General features: G+C 33.7%; 1 pseudogene; it reads left to right on the top strand.

The window, feature by feature from the left end:
• The first annotated feature begins 1,582 nt into the window (after positions 1–1,582).
• LOC120173931 overlaps positions 1,583–13,679 on the top strand; it is a 29,065-nt pseudogene continuing 16,968 nt past the window's right edge.

Genomic DNA, 13,679 nt, shown 5'->3' with positions numbered 1-13,679 from the left:
ACAGGTATAAGTTTAATGTTAAACGATTGTATGTTGCCCCATAAGCCTTGGAAATTGAGTAAGACTTAAACTAAAATGCTTAAAAGGATTTCAAAACGATTCTTGAACTTGAAAAATGAACACTTTAAACTATGTCATTAGACATCAATATTTTGAAAGTCATTGATATAAATCTTAGATGAAAGTATGAATTTTGACTTCAAAAATTCATGACGTTAAAAGGTTCGATTAAAAATTTTAATCAATGGTCGGTTAACACTAATAAAAGTAAAAGGCTAATTTTGTAATATATTTGAGTCCCCCCCATATTTTTTGGGCTCAATTTGTCATTTGGTCCTTAAATTATGTACATTTTTTCATATTGATCTTTTTTACTTTAGATTGGAGGTGTTACATGATACATTCTAATAGGTGTTTATGTGTCAACCATTTTTAATAGTATTGATAAATCATATGGATTAATTTGGAAAAAGTAATATCTTTAGATATTTATCTGACCAAAAAAGTAAAAAGGACCTAAATAAAGAAGTTTTGTACTTTAGGGACCAATTTATGTACTAAGACTAGTTTTTTAAAATTATTTAGCCTAGCATAGAACGAAGAAATAACCAAAATATCATAAATTATAATTTACCATTTCTTGGAACTTCTTTTTGTACATTAGATGAAAAAATAAAACAATTTATCTTCTCAACTTGCCAGCTCCATTCCTATTAGCTCCTAATAAAGCAAGAAGTTCAACTGGGGGCACTTGCAAAATGGAGATGTCTTCTTCTTGAAGTAGAGCTAGATTCACCAACTTATTAGCACATTTATTGTCCTCACGCTAAATATGTCTTACTTCTACCACCCAACCTACCTTAAGAATGTTTATGCTATCATTAACCAGAATGTTTTTTTTAGAGTTCCTCCATCCGTTCCCCCATTAAAAAGGTCAACAACCCATTTTACATCCATCTCTAGGATCAAATTGCTTAAGTCAGGATTTTTTGCTAGCATAAGGCCCTGTCGAGCCCCCCAATTTTCTGCAGCTGAGCTATTCACCTTCCCTAAATACAACATGAACCCACTTCTCCAGTCACCATTGTTGTCTCGGATTAGCACTCTGCTGCAGCCACTCATGTATTTGTTTTATAAGCACCATATGTGTTTAAAATCCAACCTCCCTCATGTGGTTTTTTTCCATTGTACCCAACATGGATCCTTGGTCATCCTTTTTTATAGGGCTGTCAAAGCCTTCTCTATATCCCTGGTAAACTTTTGTTCATATTGTACCACTTTATACGGATAAGCTCTCACGTCTTTAAACACCCTATCATTTTTGCTTTTCTAAAGTCCCTAAATGGCTGCCATGAACAAAGGATCCCATTTTAAACTATCTATCCCGGATTTCTTTGAGAGAATTTCTTTTCGATTAATCTTTAAATTCCATCGAAGCAAACTGACTATAATGCTCCCTAGCTTTTAACTCATCCCAAAAGGTTTTTGGGATGGGATACGTCCGGAAAATATGATTAAGAGATTCAATTTCATTACAACAATCTTTACGATTTGCTTCTTGCGTCATGTTCTTCCTGAGTTTGTCGTGGTTTGTGATTTCTAGGGTTAGGGTTTTTGAAGGCATGAAGGGGACTTTAGATCGAACTAAGGTGATTCTCCGTCACTTACCACCGTCCATCACAGAGTCCATGCTTGTTGAACAAGTCGATTGTGCCTTTTTTGGCCGTTACATCTGGCTCTCCTTTCGTCCCGGAAAGAGTGGCTTAGTCATTTTTTTATTTTAATCATATTCTTAATCGTACTTTTTTAGTACTTTCTTATCCTAGTATTTCTTGCTTCTGGTTTTTGTTAGTGGAGATTATTTCGTTATGGGTTAATTGCGGGTCTCTTGCAAAGGGGCATGTTTGGTCTTGCTTTGCTTAATCAAAGTCATAGTGTCTCTCATATAGTAGGAGTGTTTCTCCTGTATTGTCGTCTTTTTTTCAGGCTCTTGATTCTTTGGATCAAATTTGAATAAATCCTTTAGATACTGCCGAGAGACCAGGGTAGTGTTTATAATCTACTGAAAAAGTCAACCAACAGAAAAATAATAATTAATTTTTAGTTATTTAGTTTTTTTAATGTCTTTATAATCCTGAATAAAACCATCCAATAGAATTTTTCAATGAATAAGTGTGTAAAATGATAAATTTTATTTTATTTCTTTTAATACTATATTATCCTTTAAATTTTACATTTATTAAACAATTTGATTATATCTAATACTTAATTTTAATTAATATACCTATCAGATTTTATAACTTAAATTCAGTACTTAATTTCCAGTTTATCAAACAACATCTAATTCATTCAGTTGGTCTTGCATTATTGAAATGCTTCTGCCTCCAAGAGTGGAGTCATTTATATGGCAAGTTGTTCTTCAGAAGTTGGCAGTGAAGACAGAACTAGTCAAAAGAGGAGTACAGGGTATTGAAGATGTGTTATGTCCTCTTTGTAAGATAGTGGAAGAGTCTGCCTCTCATTTCTGTTTCACTTGTTTGGTTGTGTGGTCTTTATGGAATAAATTTATGAAGTTCTGGAGGATTAATTCTGTTTTTCATGCTAATGCTAAAAGCTTTCTTCTAGCCTGGGACGATTTGAAGACTAACTCAGCTATATGGTCATTTATACCAGGGGTTGTCCTTTGGACCACTTGGAAAATCAGGAATTTTATTGTGTTTGAAGGAGGAAGTTAGACCAAGGCGAATACTTCTTCTTAGCAAGGTTTAGGCTTGCTTCATGGTTTTTGGCTAAGTATAAAGATGTTTCTATCCCTAAGTATTCACTTATATCTGATCATCGTCTCCTCCTCCTAAGGGCTTTATCAAATTAAATATTGATGCTGTTACTTCCAGTGACTGGAAGAGAAGTGGGTTAGGAGGATTTTTAAAAGATGTTTCAGGTTCAATCTTAGGTTCTTTCAAGGAATCTGATGGTTCGGGGCCTCCAACCTTGATGGAATTAAAAGCTATTAAGAAGGGTTTATCGTTATTTGTCTCATTTCAAGAGCTGTTCAAGGATCGTTTGATTATTGAGAGTGACAGTAGGGTAGCAGTGGACTGGATCAAGAATGTTGAATTAGTCTAGATGTTTATGCTTCTATTGTTAAAGATATTGTTGATAGACTTAAAGCTTTTGAAGGTGTTGTTAGATGGGTTAATAGAACAACTAACCTAGAGGCAGATGCCCTAGCTAAGGATGGAATATGTTGATTTATGTTTTGTTGTTTAGGGATGTTTTTTGGTTTTCTACTTCATATTAACGGAGTTATATGGTGTTGTAATTCCTTTGTACTTTTTATGATATTAATAAAACTATGAGGTGGCGTTTGGTTCACTGGAATGTTTCTGAGGGAATTGAAATATGTGAATGAATTAGAATCTGTAGGAATTGGAATCTGAATCTGAAACCTGTTTGGTTGGCAGGAAATTGAATTGAAATCTAATTTCATATTCTGTTTGGTTTGCAGACATGTCAGATGAATTTGATTTTAGTAATGTAAAATGACAGAATTGCCCTTCTTGTTTTTTTCTCTTAATTTTAGTTTGTTTTATAACTTACATGTAGCAATATATAATAAAAATTTAAAAGATATTAAATTTTCATTTTATTGATTGATTTTTCATTTTAATAAACTATAAAAATATACTAATAAACATCATAAGTTAAAATCATCCCAATTAGGGATGGCCATGGGTCGGGTTTTTGGTCCACCCGACCCGACCCGACCTGAACAAAATAAAGTTTAACCCGACCCGACCTGACCCGAAATAATAAAAAAAATATTTTTATTCAATAAAACAATGACTTAATTGAAAAAATTATATATAGAGGGGTATTATTGTAATTATTCCTAATTATATAAGGTAAAATTATATATTTTTTTCGGGTTGAGTAGAGTATTTTTCACCCTAAACCCAACCCGACCCAAATATCAAACTTAAAAAAACCCCGACCCGACCCGAATATCACACGTAAAAAACCCTGCCCCAAACCCGACCCGAATATCACACTTAAAAAACCTGACCTGAACCCAAATTTTTTTTAAAAAATCCGACAGGATCCCGAATATTTTTGAAAAAATCCTGACCCGACCCGAATATCACACTTACAAAAACCCGACCCGACCCAAATATCAAACTTTAAAAGACCCGAAGCCAAAATTTTTATAAAAAAATCCGACCGATACCGAATTGTTTTAAAATAAATCCGACCCGAACACCAAAAGATTGATGAGGGTATTATGATCAAATTTCACATTCCCTCCTGCAAAGGATTTCAATTCCATCACGTTATGGATGGAATTTACTTTCCCTCCTTGATGGAATTGGATTCCAATTCCCCCTTTGAAAACTTGAACCAAACATGGGAAAGTGATGGAATTGGATTCTAATTCCCCCTAATTCCAAGGGATTCTAGCGAACCAAACGCCACCTAAGGAACTCTTTTCCTCCTTCCGCTGATTAAGGAGCTTTTACGAGCTCAATTAATCATGAAGGGGTTTTTAACAAGGCTTACTATTCTTATAAAAAAAATTCTTTTGCAGTCAGAAGAATCTTTCTTATTCTAGAGTGTATGTGGACTTCAAGAGGCCAGAGGATGTTTTGGAGTTTGTGGAGTTCATTAATGGTTGTGTGTTTGTTAATGAGAAGGGTATAATTCTTGAACTTCATAAAAGCCTATTTAGCATAGCATACATTTTTTTATAAGCAATATCATTTTATTTTTCCTTGCAATAGGATAAAATTTCATCCTCCCTCAATTCTCAAATAGGCTAATGAATCTGAAACTATCTTTTCACATGCACCTCAGAAATCTCTTGTGTAGTTTGGGAATGTTAGAACACCTTGATTGCCTGATAAAAAATATTTTTGACTAGTTTATGTAAGATATCACATTTTCTTAATAAAATGTTTATCTTAACCTCTACTTGTAATAAACTGATGTTGCTCAAGGATTTCATAGAAAAAATATCCCTCCACTTTTTTTCAGGGGCTCAGTTTAAAGCTGTTGTTGAGTATGCACCTTCTCAATGTGTTTCTAGGCACTGGTCTAAAAGGGATGGTCGTGAAGGGACCATATCCAAAGGTAATAAGCTAATTTTGTTTACTCATAATTGGAAGAAAGTGGAATTGTGAGAGCTTATGTAGGCCACTATTTTTCTGTCATAAATGCAAGTGTTTCTTTTATGAATATCTAGATCCTGAGTATTTGGAGTTGTTGAATTTATTGCAAAGGCAGCTGAGAATCATCCTAGCGCCGAGATACAATTAGTTAGATGAATCTTATTCATATCTCTAAAGTTGTTTTTGAAAATAGGGGAATAAACTTCTTTTTGTTCTATTAACTGACTGAAACTTGTCATTTCTATGTATTACTATTTATAAGTCATGCCATCAATGGCCTCTTTTTAGGTGTGTCAAAGGATACTCCCATAATTACACCTTTAATGGATTTTCTTAGATAAAAAAGAGCTGCTAAGGGTGCATCTCGGGTAATTTTGCAATTCCAATAACAATATAGTCAACAAAAGTAAGGAGCACAATTGTGATTATCATAGTTTAGTGTTTTTGTTGCAAAACTTTAGCATTTTGAGTCTAATAGGCATCTTTTTGGTTCGCTATAAATATGATTTTATAGAGAAAATGCCAGCTTAAAGTCTTAAATTCTATCATTGACTTAATTGCTGAAAAATGATAAATATCTAAAGATTCAATACTTTTCTGTTTATACCTTTTAACATATTGACATATGGAGTGAAGTCCCCCCCTAAATAAAACTTTTCCTCTCCTGGCTTTATTTCTTTAAATTTGATATTGTCAATGATTCATCATATGCAACTTCCCAATTCTAATTAAAAAAAAATTCTCACAAAGGTCACTGTCTAATGGGAAACTAAGCAAAAGGGCTGGTGGGTTATTTGGTGGAACTTCAACTTCAACATCATCCAAAAGAGGTTCTGAAAAGTGACAGGGTAGTACAATGGTTCTAAGCATATCTTTAGTTATTTAGGCAAAACTACATAATGTTTCCGAGTTGATATCTTTCTCTCACATAAACTGTTGGAGTTTGTTGAGTTAATCGATCGACGGAATTAGCCAAGAGGGGGGTGAATTGGCAATTAAAAATTCGGTGGAAGCTTTTGCAGAAAATTGAAAAGATTTGCACAACGATTTAGAGTGGTTCGACTTTCTCAATCAAAGTCTACGTCCACTACCTTAGCTATCCACACTAAGGATTTTCCAACAAATTCACTAATTTGTTCTTTCTTTTGAGGCCAAAGAGATAACCTTACAATACCCTCAAGAATATACCCCAATTCTTGAGAACACTCTTTTCCCAAAGAGAAGATACAAATTTGCAAACTTACAAGGAAAACCTCACAAGGTAAGATGTTTGCACAATTCTAGAACAAGAAAAGAACACTCAAAGATAATTACAAATGAGCACAAATGGTGTTCTTGAAAGCAAAATGAATATTGAAAGGAAAATTGGCTTGATTTGCACAAACTTGGTGTTTGATACTTTCTCTCTTGTTTCTCTATGATTTCTTGTTGATCAAGGGCTTCAGAACTTGTTTAAATACACCTTGAATCACTTCTGAACATTGGGGATGATTAGTGAAGATCATATAGCCGTTTAAGTGTGAAAGCAATTAATTTTTCTAGGTGGAGCGTCTCATGCATCGATGCATGATCAAGGATGCATCGGTGCATTCGTGTAAAATTCAAATATTTTGACCATTGGGACACTTAGTGCATCGGTGCACTAAGGATGCATCGATACATAAAATGCATTCGATGTTTGAAAAATAGCCTGATGCATCGATGCATGGAGAATGCATCGGTGCATGCCTTTGAAAAACTGATTTAAGGCTTGATTTTGGTTCAAAATACTTTGTGAAAATTATTTCAAAAATAGTTTAAGTACAAATCACAATTTTTACACATTTAGTAAGGATTAAAATTGATCTTGAAAAACTTGGAGTAATAATTTGATATTCGATTAATTGAATCGAATATAATTTGTAAAATCATTTGTAAAATCTTAAAATTCATTTAACTTAATTTGTTATATCGAAATATCAAAAAAATGTTTTCAACAATCTCCCCCGTTTTGATATAACAAAACATTTGAGTAATTTTAAGATTTGTTTAAGAAATTATTTTTGAAATTGATTTTGAAAAACTTACTCCCCCTTACTATAGCACATCAAAAACTTACTCCCCCTTACTATAGCACATCTTAAATTTTCTCCCCCTTTTTGTTAAATCAAAAAGACTCTATAAAACGTTAGCCAATTGATTTATTAAAAATAAGCTGCTAAGATCACAATCAAAAGAGAGATTAGCCATTAGTTTTCATAAACAATATTCATAATAAAATGTGAAATGGCATAATTTGGTCATAAATTTCTAATGATGCAAAATTAATAAACAGAAAGCGTTAAAATGTCAAACCAAATATATATAATAAGTTCAAGCATCCTCAAACAAACATCCAACAACTAATCAAGTTCAAAGTACCAAACAAAGCACAAAAATCAAAATCAATCCAAGTTTTAAAAACAAGAAAACATGACAAGCAAGTCTACTCCATCGGAGGATCGGGAGGAGGAGGATAATGAGCTCGAACTTCAAGAGTCAGAGCATCCATTCGATCACGCATCTCCCTCTGAAACTCAGAAATCGTAGACTCAATGGAGGCAAAACGTAGATCAAACGACTCTAGAAAAGATCGGAAATAAGGTGGCGTTTGATCATCTTGCCGAGCTGGTACTTCCTCGTCAATATCTCTCATAAGACTTTGAAGCTCTGGATCATCATCAGCGTCAGGAGCTGGAGGAGGAGGATGAGCACGAGAAGAACTAGGAGCAGCTCGTGAAGAACTAGCTCCTGGGGTTTGCTTACCGGGTCGAAAAGGCCATAGTCCGGTGTTCTCATCCAATTTCCAATCCGATTTCTTTAAGGATGTGATATTGATTGGGTTTTGGAGCGGGATAGGATTGTCAAGGGAGACATCTAGGCCGAGTTTGATAAACAAATTGCTTAGTAGACAACCATAAGGTAGGGTTTCTACATGCTTTGAGGGAATGATGTTTATGATATCGACAAGCACGCTAAAGACAATATGTGGAAAATTAATTTTCTTTTTGTTCTTTATACAGTGCATCCACCATAAGTCTGTAGTACGTAGTGTGGAGTACCGACCTGCGGATGGTCTAAACCACCAAGAGATCATTAAGTGAAGAAATCGATCGTGGTGAGACCTAAAGGTACTGACACTAGCATTAGGGAGATATGGATATTCTACATCTTCCTTCTCATTAAATAAACCCTCGTCATCTAAACCAAAATGAGATGCGATAGATTCAGAAGTAATAGTGATATATTGTCCTAAAAGATAGGATCTAATCGCTATAGTACCGCACTGAGTTGTGTTCTGAATACAAACCGCATTGGAATAAAAGATGCAGACAAGTTGGTGAAAGACGATGGGTTGAAGAGAAAAGAGTTTATCAAACTTCCATCGGCGAAGAATTGAGAGGTATTCAAATTCAAGTTTTATCATAGCTTGTAGAGAAGGAATACGCTCTTCCCTAATACGATAGGATTGGAAGGAGTTCATGTACCTAGAGTACAATTCATCCCTACGGTTTTCAGGCATATTAAAACAAGTACTAATGAGGGATGAAGGAATATTGGATGGATTTTGAGGTATAGGAGTGGGAGGACGGTTTTGGTGAGACCGACTCGAGGATGACCTAGGGCGTTTGGGATTAGACATGGTTAGGGAAATCGGAAAAGAAATATCACCTGCAATTTAAAAACACATGTATGCACAAAAATCAATCCCAAAACTCAAATGAGTCCTCAATAATTCAAGGTTCTCTAACATAATCCTAATGGGCAAAGTTTTGAAAACTATTTTAAAATAATATCATAATATGTATAGTTTTCATGAAAACAACACAATTAAATCAAAACTATCACTTAATTTTAATTTTTTTTAAAAAAATTCAAAATTTTAATTTTGAAAAATTATGTGTTTTTGATGAAATTCGTTGTAGAAACTAGTTTAGAATCATCATATAACCAATGCCCGATAAATATTTCAAACTAGAACTAATCTAAACGTGTCCTAAGTTCAAAAATTAATAAAATAGAGTTTTTGAAAAATTACCTTGAAAAATTCGGATTGAGGGGAATGTGGAGATGTTTTGAGCGATTTAATGATTGTAGCAGGTTTGTAGGATAAAAATCTTTAAGAATCCGATGATTTCCCAAAGATTTTGAGCAAAAATAGAGATTTGAGGGAGAGGGGGACGAACGGCCGTGTGTTTAGTGTTTTAGGTTTTGAGAAAAATGAAGAAGATAAAGCATTTTAACCTAAAACCCGATGGATGCATCGGTGCATGGTCTTATGCATCGATGCATATTCAATGCATGCATCGGTGCATCATGCGGATGCATCGATGCACATTCAAAGGGATGTATTGATGCATTGTTAAGTGCATCGGTGCATTAAGCACAAAAATGTCAAAAGAAAAATCTGTTTCAAATGCTTAAAAATGCTAAATTAATAGGCTCTAGTGGTGTTGGCAACTCATATATCAAAAATTAATTATGTTCAATCAATTAAATTAATCTTTAAACATTATTTGAACATAAAATTAATTTTCACTAAGAATCATAAACTCCCCCTAACTAATAGCAAGAATGCAATCAAAAATTATTATTATATGCATTTTTCAGTATTTATTAAAAGTGCTAAATTATTTTAAACACTAAGTGAAGATAGGTCAGTTAAACCTAATTCTCTTCTAAGTGTCCAAAACCTTTCCTTGTCTAAGGGTTTTGTAAAGATATCCGCTAATTGATGCAAAGTATCAACATATTCTAGAACTACATCTTCCTTAGTGACATGGTCTCTAATGAAGTGATGTCTTATTTCAATGTGCTTAGTTCTAGAGTGTTAGATGGGATTTTTAGTGAGACAAATAGCACTAGTATTGTCACACTTGATAGGAATGGTACCTACTTCAATTCCATAATCAAAAAGTTGTTGTTTCATCCATAAAACTTGTGCACAACAACTACCGGCTGAAATGTATTCCGCTTCAGTGGTAGATAATGCAACACAATTTTGCTTCTTTGAAAACCAAGAAATCAGCATATTTCCAAGGAATTGACAAGTACCGGAGGTGCTTTTCCTATCTAATTTGCATCCTCCATAATCCGCATCAGAAAAGGCATGCAAGCTAAAGCTAGAGTCTCTAGGATACCAAAGTCCTAAACTAGGAGTGTCCTTAAGGTATCTAAAGATTCTATTAACAGCTAGTAAATGTGATTCCTTAGGACATGATTGAAATCTAGCACATAAGCAAACACTAAACATAATGTCCGGTCTACTTGCAGTTAGATAAAGCAAAGAGCTAATCATTGACCTATATAATTTAACATCTACACATTTACCTCCTTCATCTAAGTCAAGCTTTGTTGAAGAGCTCATTGGAGTGTCATGAGGTTTCCCATTTTCCAGTCCAAACTTCTTGAGCATATCTTTGACGTACTTAGCTTGATTAATGAAGATGCCATCTTTTCTTTGCTTGATTTGGAGTCCCAAGAAAAATGAGAGCTCCCCCATCATGCTCATCTCAAACTCACTTTGCATTAGCTTAGAAAATTCTTGGCAAAGAACATCATTAGTAGAACCAAATATTATATCATCAACATAAATTTGAACTACTAATAAATCTTTACCTTTATGCTTTAAAAACAATGTAGTGTCAACCTTTCCTTTTGAAAAACCTTTTTCAATTAAAAAATTTGACAATCTTTCATACCAAACTCTAGGAGCTTGTTTTAAACCATAAAGAGCTTTTGTCAATTTAAGAACATGATCTGGAAATTTTGAATCTTCAAAACCTGGAGGATGTTCCACATACACTTCTTCTTTTATAAAACCATTTAAAAATGCACTTTTAACATCCATTTGATATAATTTAAATTCATGAAAACATGCAAATGCTAATAGCATTCTAATTGCTTCCATCCTAGCTATGGGAGCGTATGTTTCATCATAGTCTATGCCCTCTTCTTGAGTATACCCTTGAGCAACAAGTCTAGCCTTTTTTCTCACTATATTACCACTCTCATCAAGCTTATTCCTAAATACCCATCTAGTACCTACAGTAGATTTATTACTAGACCTTTCAACTAATGTCCATACTTTACTTCTCTCAAATTGATTTAACTCTTCTTGCATAGCCATAATCCAATGTTCATCATTTAATGCTTCTTTAATATTCTTAGGCTCTATGCATGAGATAAATGCAACATAATTACAAATATTTCTAAGAGAAGATCGAGTTGTTACCCCTTTTGATGGATCACCTATAATTTCACCATCCTTGACATAGTTGTACTCTCTTGGATAAGATACTTCCCTTTCTTCAATGGTTGGATTCTCCAGAGGATCATGAGTTTCCTCATTTTTCGTTTCTTCCTTTGATGATGGTTCTCCAACTTCATATCTAACGTCATTTGTATTTATAACACCTACATCATCATTCACACAAGAATCCTTCCTTAGAAGGGGATTATCATCGAAAACAACATGTATAGACTCTTCTACAACTAAAGTTCTTTTATTAAATATACGATAGGCTTTAGAATTTAAGGAATAACCCAGAAAAATTCCTTCATCACTTTTAGCATCAAATTTGCCAAGGTTTTCTTTACCGTTGTTTAAAACAAAACATTTACATCCAAAAGGATGAAAATAACTAATGTTAGGCTTTTTATTTTTGAAAATTTCATATGGAGTTTTCTTTAAAATTGGCCTAATCATTACTCGATTTACAACATAACAAGCGGTATTTGTGGCTTCCGCCCAAAAATATTTTGGCAAATTATTTTCACAAAGCATGGTTCTAGCCATTTCTTCTAAAGTTCGATTTTTCCTCTCAACAACTCCATTTTGTTGAGGGGTTCTAGGTGTTGAAAAATTATGACTAATACCATTAGAATTACAAAATTCAATAAATCCAAGATTTTCAAATTCAGTGCCATGATCACTCCTAACACTAGTTATAGAGTAACCCTTTTCATTTTGGATTATTTTTGAAAATGTGATGAACTGTTCTAATGCTTCATCTTTAGTACTTAAAAATAGAACCCAAGTATATCTAGAATAGTCATCTACCAAGACAAATGCATATTGTTTTCCACCCAAGCTAGTAGTCCTAGTTGGCCCAAAAAGATCTACATGGATCAATTGTAATACTCTACTAGTTGATACGTCATTAATGGATTTAAAAGAAACACGCTTTTGTTTTCCTTTAGCACAAACATCACAGATTTTATCATTATCAAATTTAAGCTTAGGCAACCCTCGAACTAAATCACCTTGAATTAGCCGTTGCAAAACACTCATACTAGCATGTCCTAGTCTCCTATGCCATAACCAACTATCATGTTCATCTTTAGCAACTAGGCATAAATTAGTCATATCAAAAGAATCTAAATGCACCATGTAAATGTTCCCGATTCTATGACCAACAAGCATAATCCGATTAGATGCAATATCAATGACTTTACAACCATTAATTTCAAATAAGACATTTAATCCTTTATCGCATAATTGACTAATACTCAATAGATTATGCTTTAATCCATTCACATATAAAACATTCTTAATTTGTATGGAAGAGGTATTACCTATTGTACTAATACCTTCAATGTGACCTTTTGAATTGTCTCCAAAAGTCACTTCTCCTCCATTTTTGGCGTTAAGCTCAATGAACCGGCTTTTGTCTTCGGTCATATGTCTTGAGCATCCACTATCAAGGTACCATGAATTTGAATTTGTTTCCTGTGCCTTGTAGCAATGCTCCTTTCCCTACAAACATAGATTAACTTTTGATTTTTGGTACCCAAATTCTTTTGGGTCCATATTCATTAGTTTCCAAAATCCTAGTCCCCTTAGGTATCCATTTGTGTAGGATATTTTTATCTTTAGTAGTAATGAGTTCTTTAGGAACCCACATACTTCTAACGATTTTTCCATTAGAGGTTCTTTGGGGACCTCTATGATTGTAGTTTCTAAAACTTTTTCTAACAAAGTTGGATTTTGAATTTCCACATTTTTCAAAATGTTTTGTTCCAACTTTATCAAAAGAAGTTTTAAGATCATCAATTTTCTTTTGATGATCATCATTGATCTTTGAAAGTAAATTTTGCAAATCTAAATTTTTCTTTTCAAACTCTTCTAGTTTGATTTGCAAGTCTTTGATTTTACTTTCAAGATCGTTGTTGGTTTTGGATATGAGTTTGTTTTCATTTTTCAATTTTGAAACATCATTTTTATATTTTAAAAATAATTTCTCATAATCCGAAGCCAACCCATTATATTCCTCTAATAACTCATCATAGGATAAATCATAAAAATCGGATGAGTTAGAGGTTACCTTAGAATCTTCCCCAAATGCCATCAAGCACAAGTTAGCTACTTCTTATTCCTCTTCATCGGAACTTTCTTCATCGCTCCATGTAGCCACATGAGCCTTGTGCTTATTCTTTGATTGACCCTTTTTCTTCAATTGTGGGCAATCATATTTAACATGCCCTGGCTTTTTG

The sequence above is a fragment of the Hibiscus syriacus genome, unplaced genomic scaffold, assembly GCF_006381635.1.
Source record: "Hibiscus syriacus cultivar Baekdansim isolate YM2019G1 unplaced genomic scaffold, ASM638163v2 tig00111993_pilon, whole genome shotgun sequence".
NCBI classification, from domain to species: Eukaryota; Viridiplantae; Streptophyta; class Magnoliopsida; order Malvales; family Malvaceae; genus Hibiscus; species Hibiscus syriacus.
The sequence above is the reverse complement of the archived record's forward strand: the minus strand, read 5'-3'. Positions and strand labels throughout refer to the sequence as shown.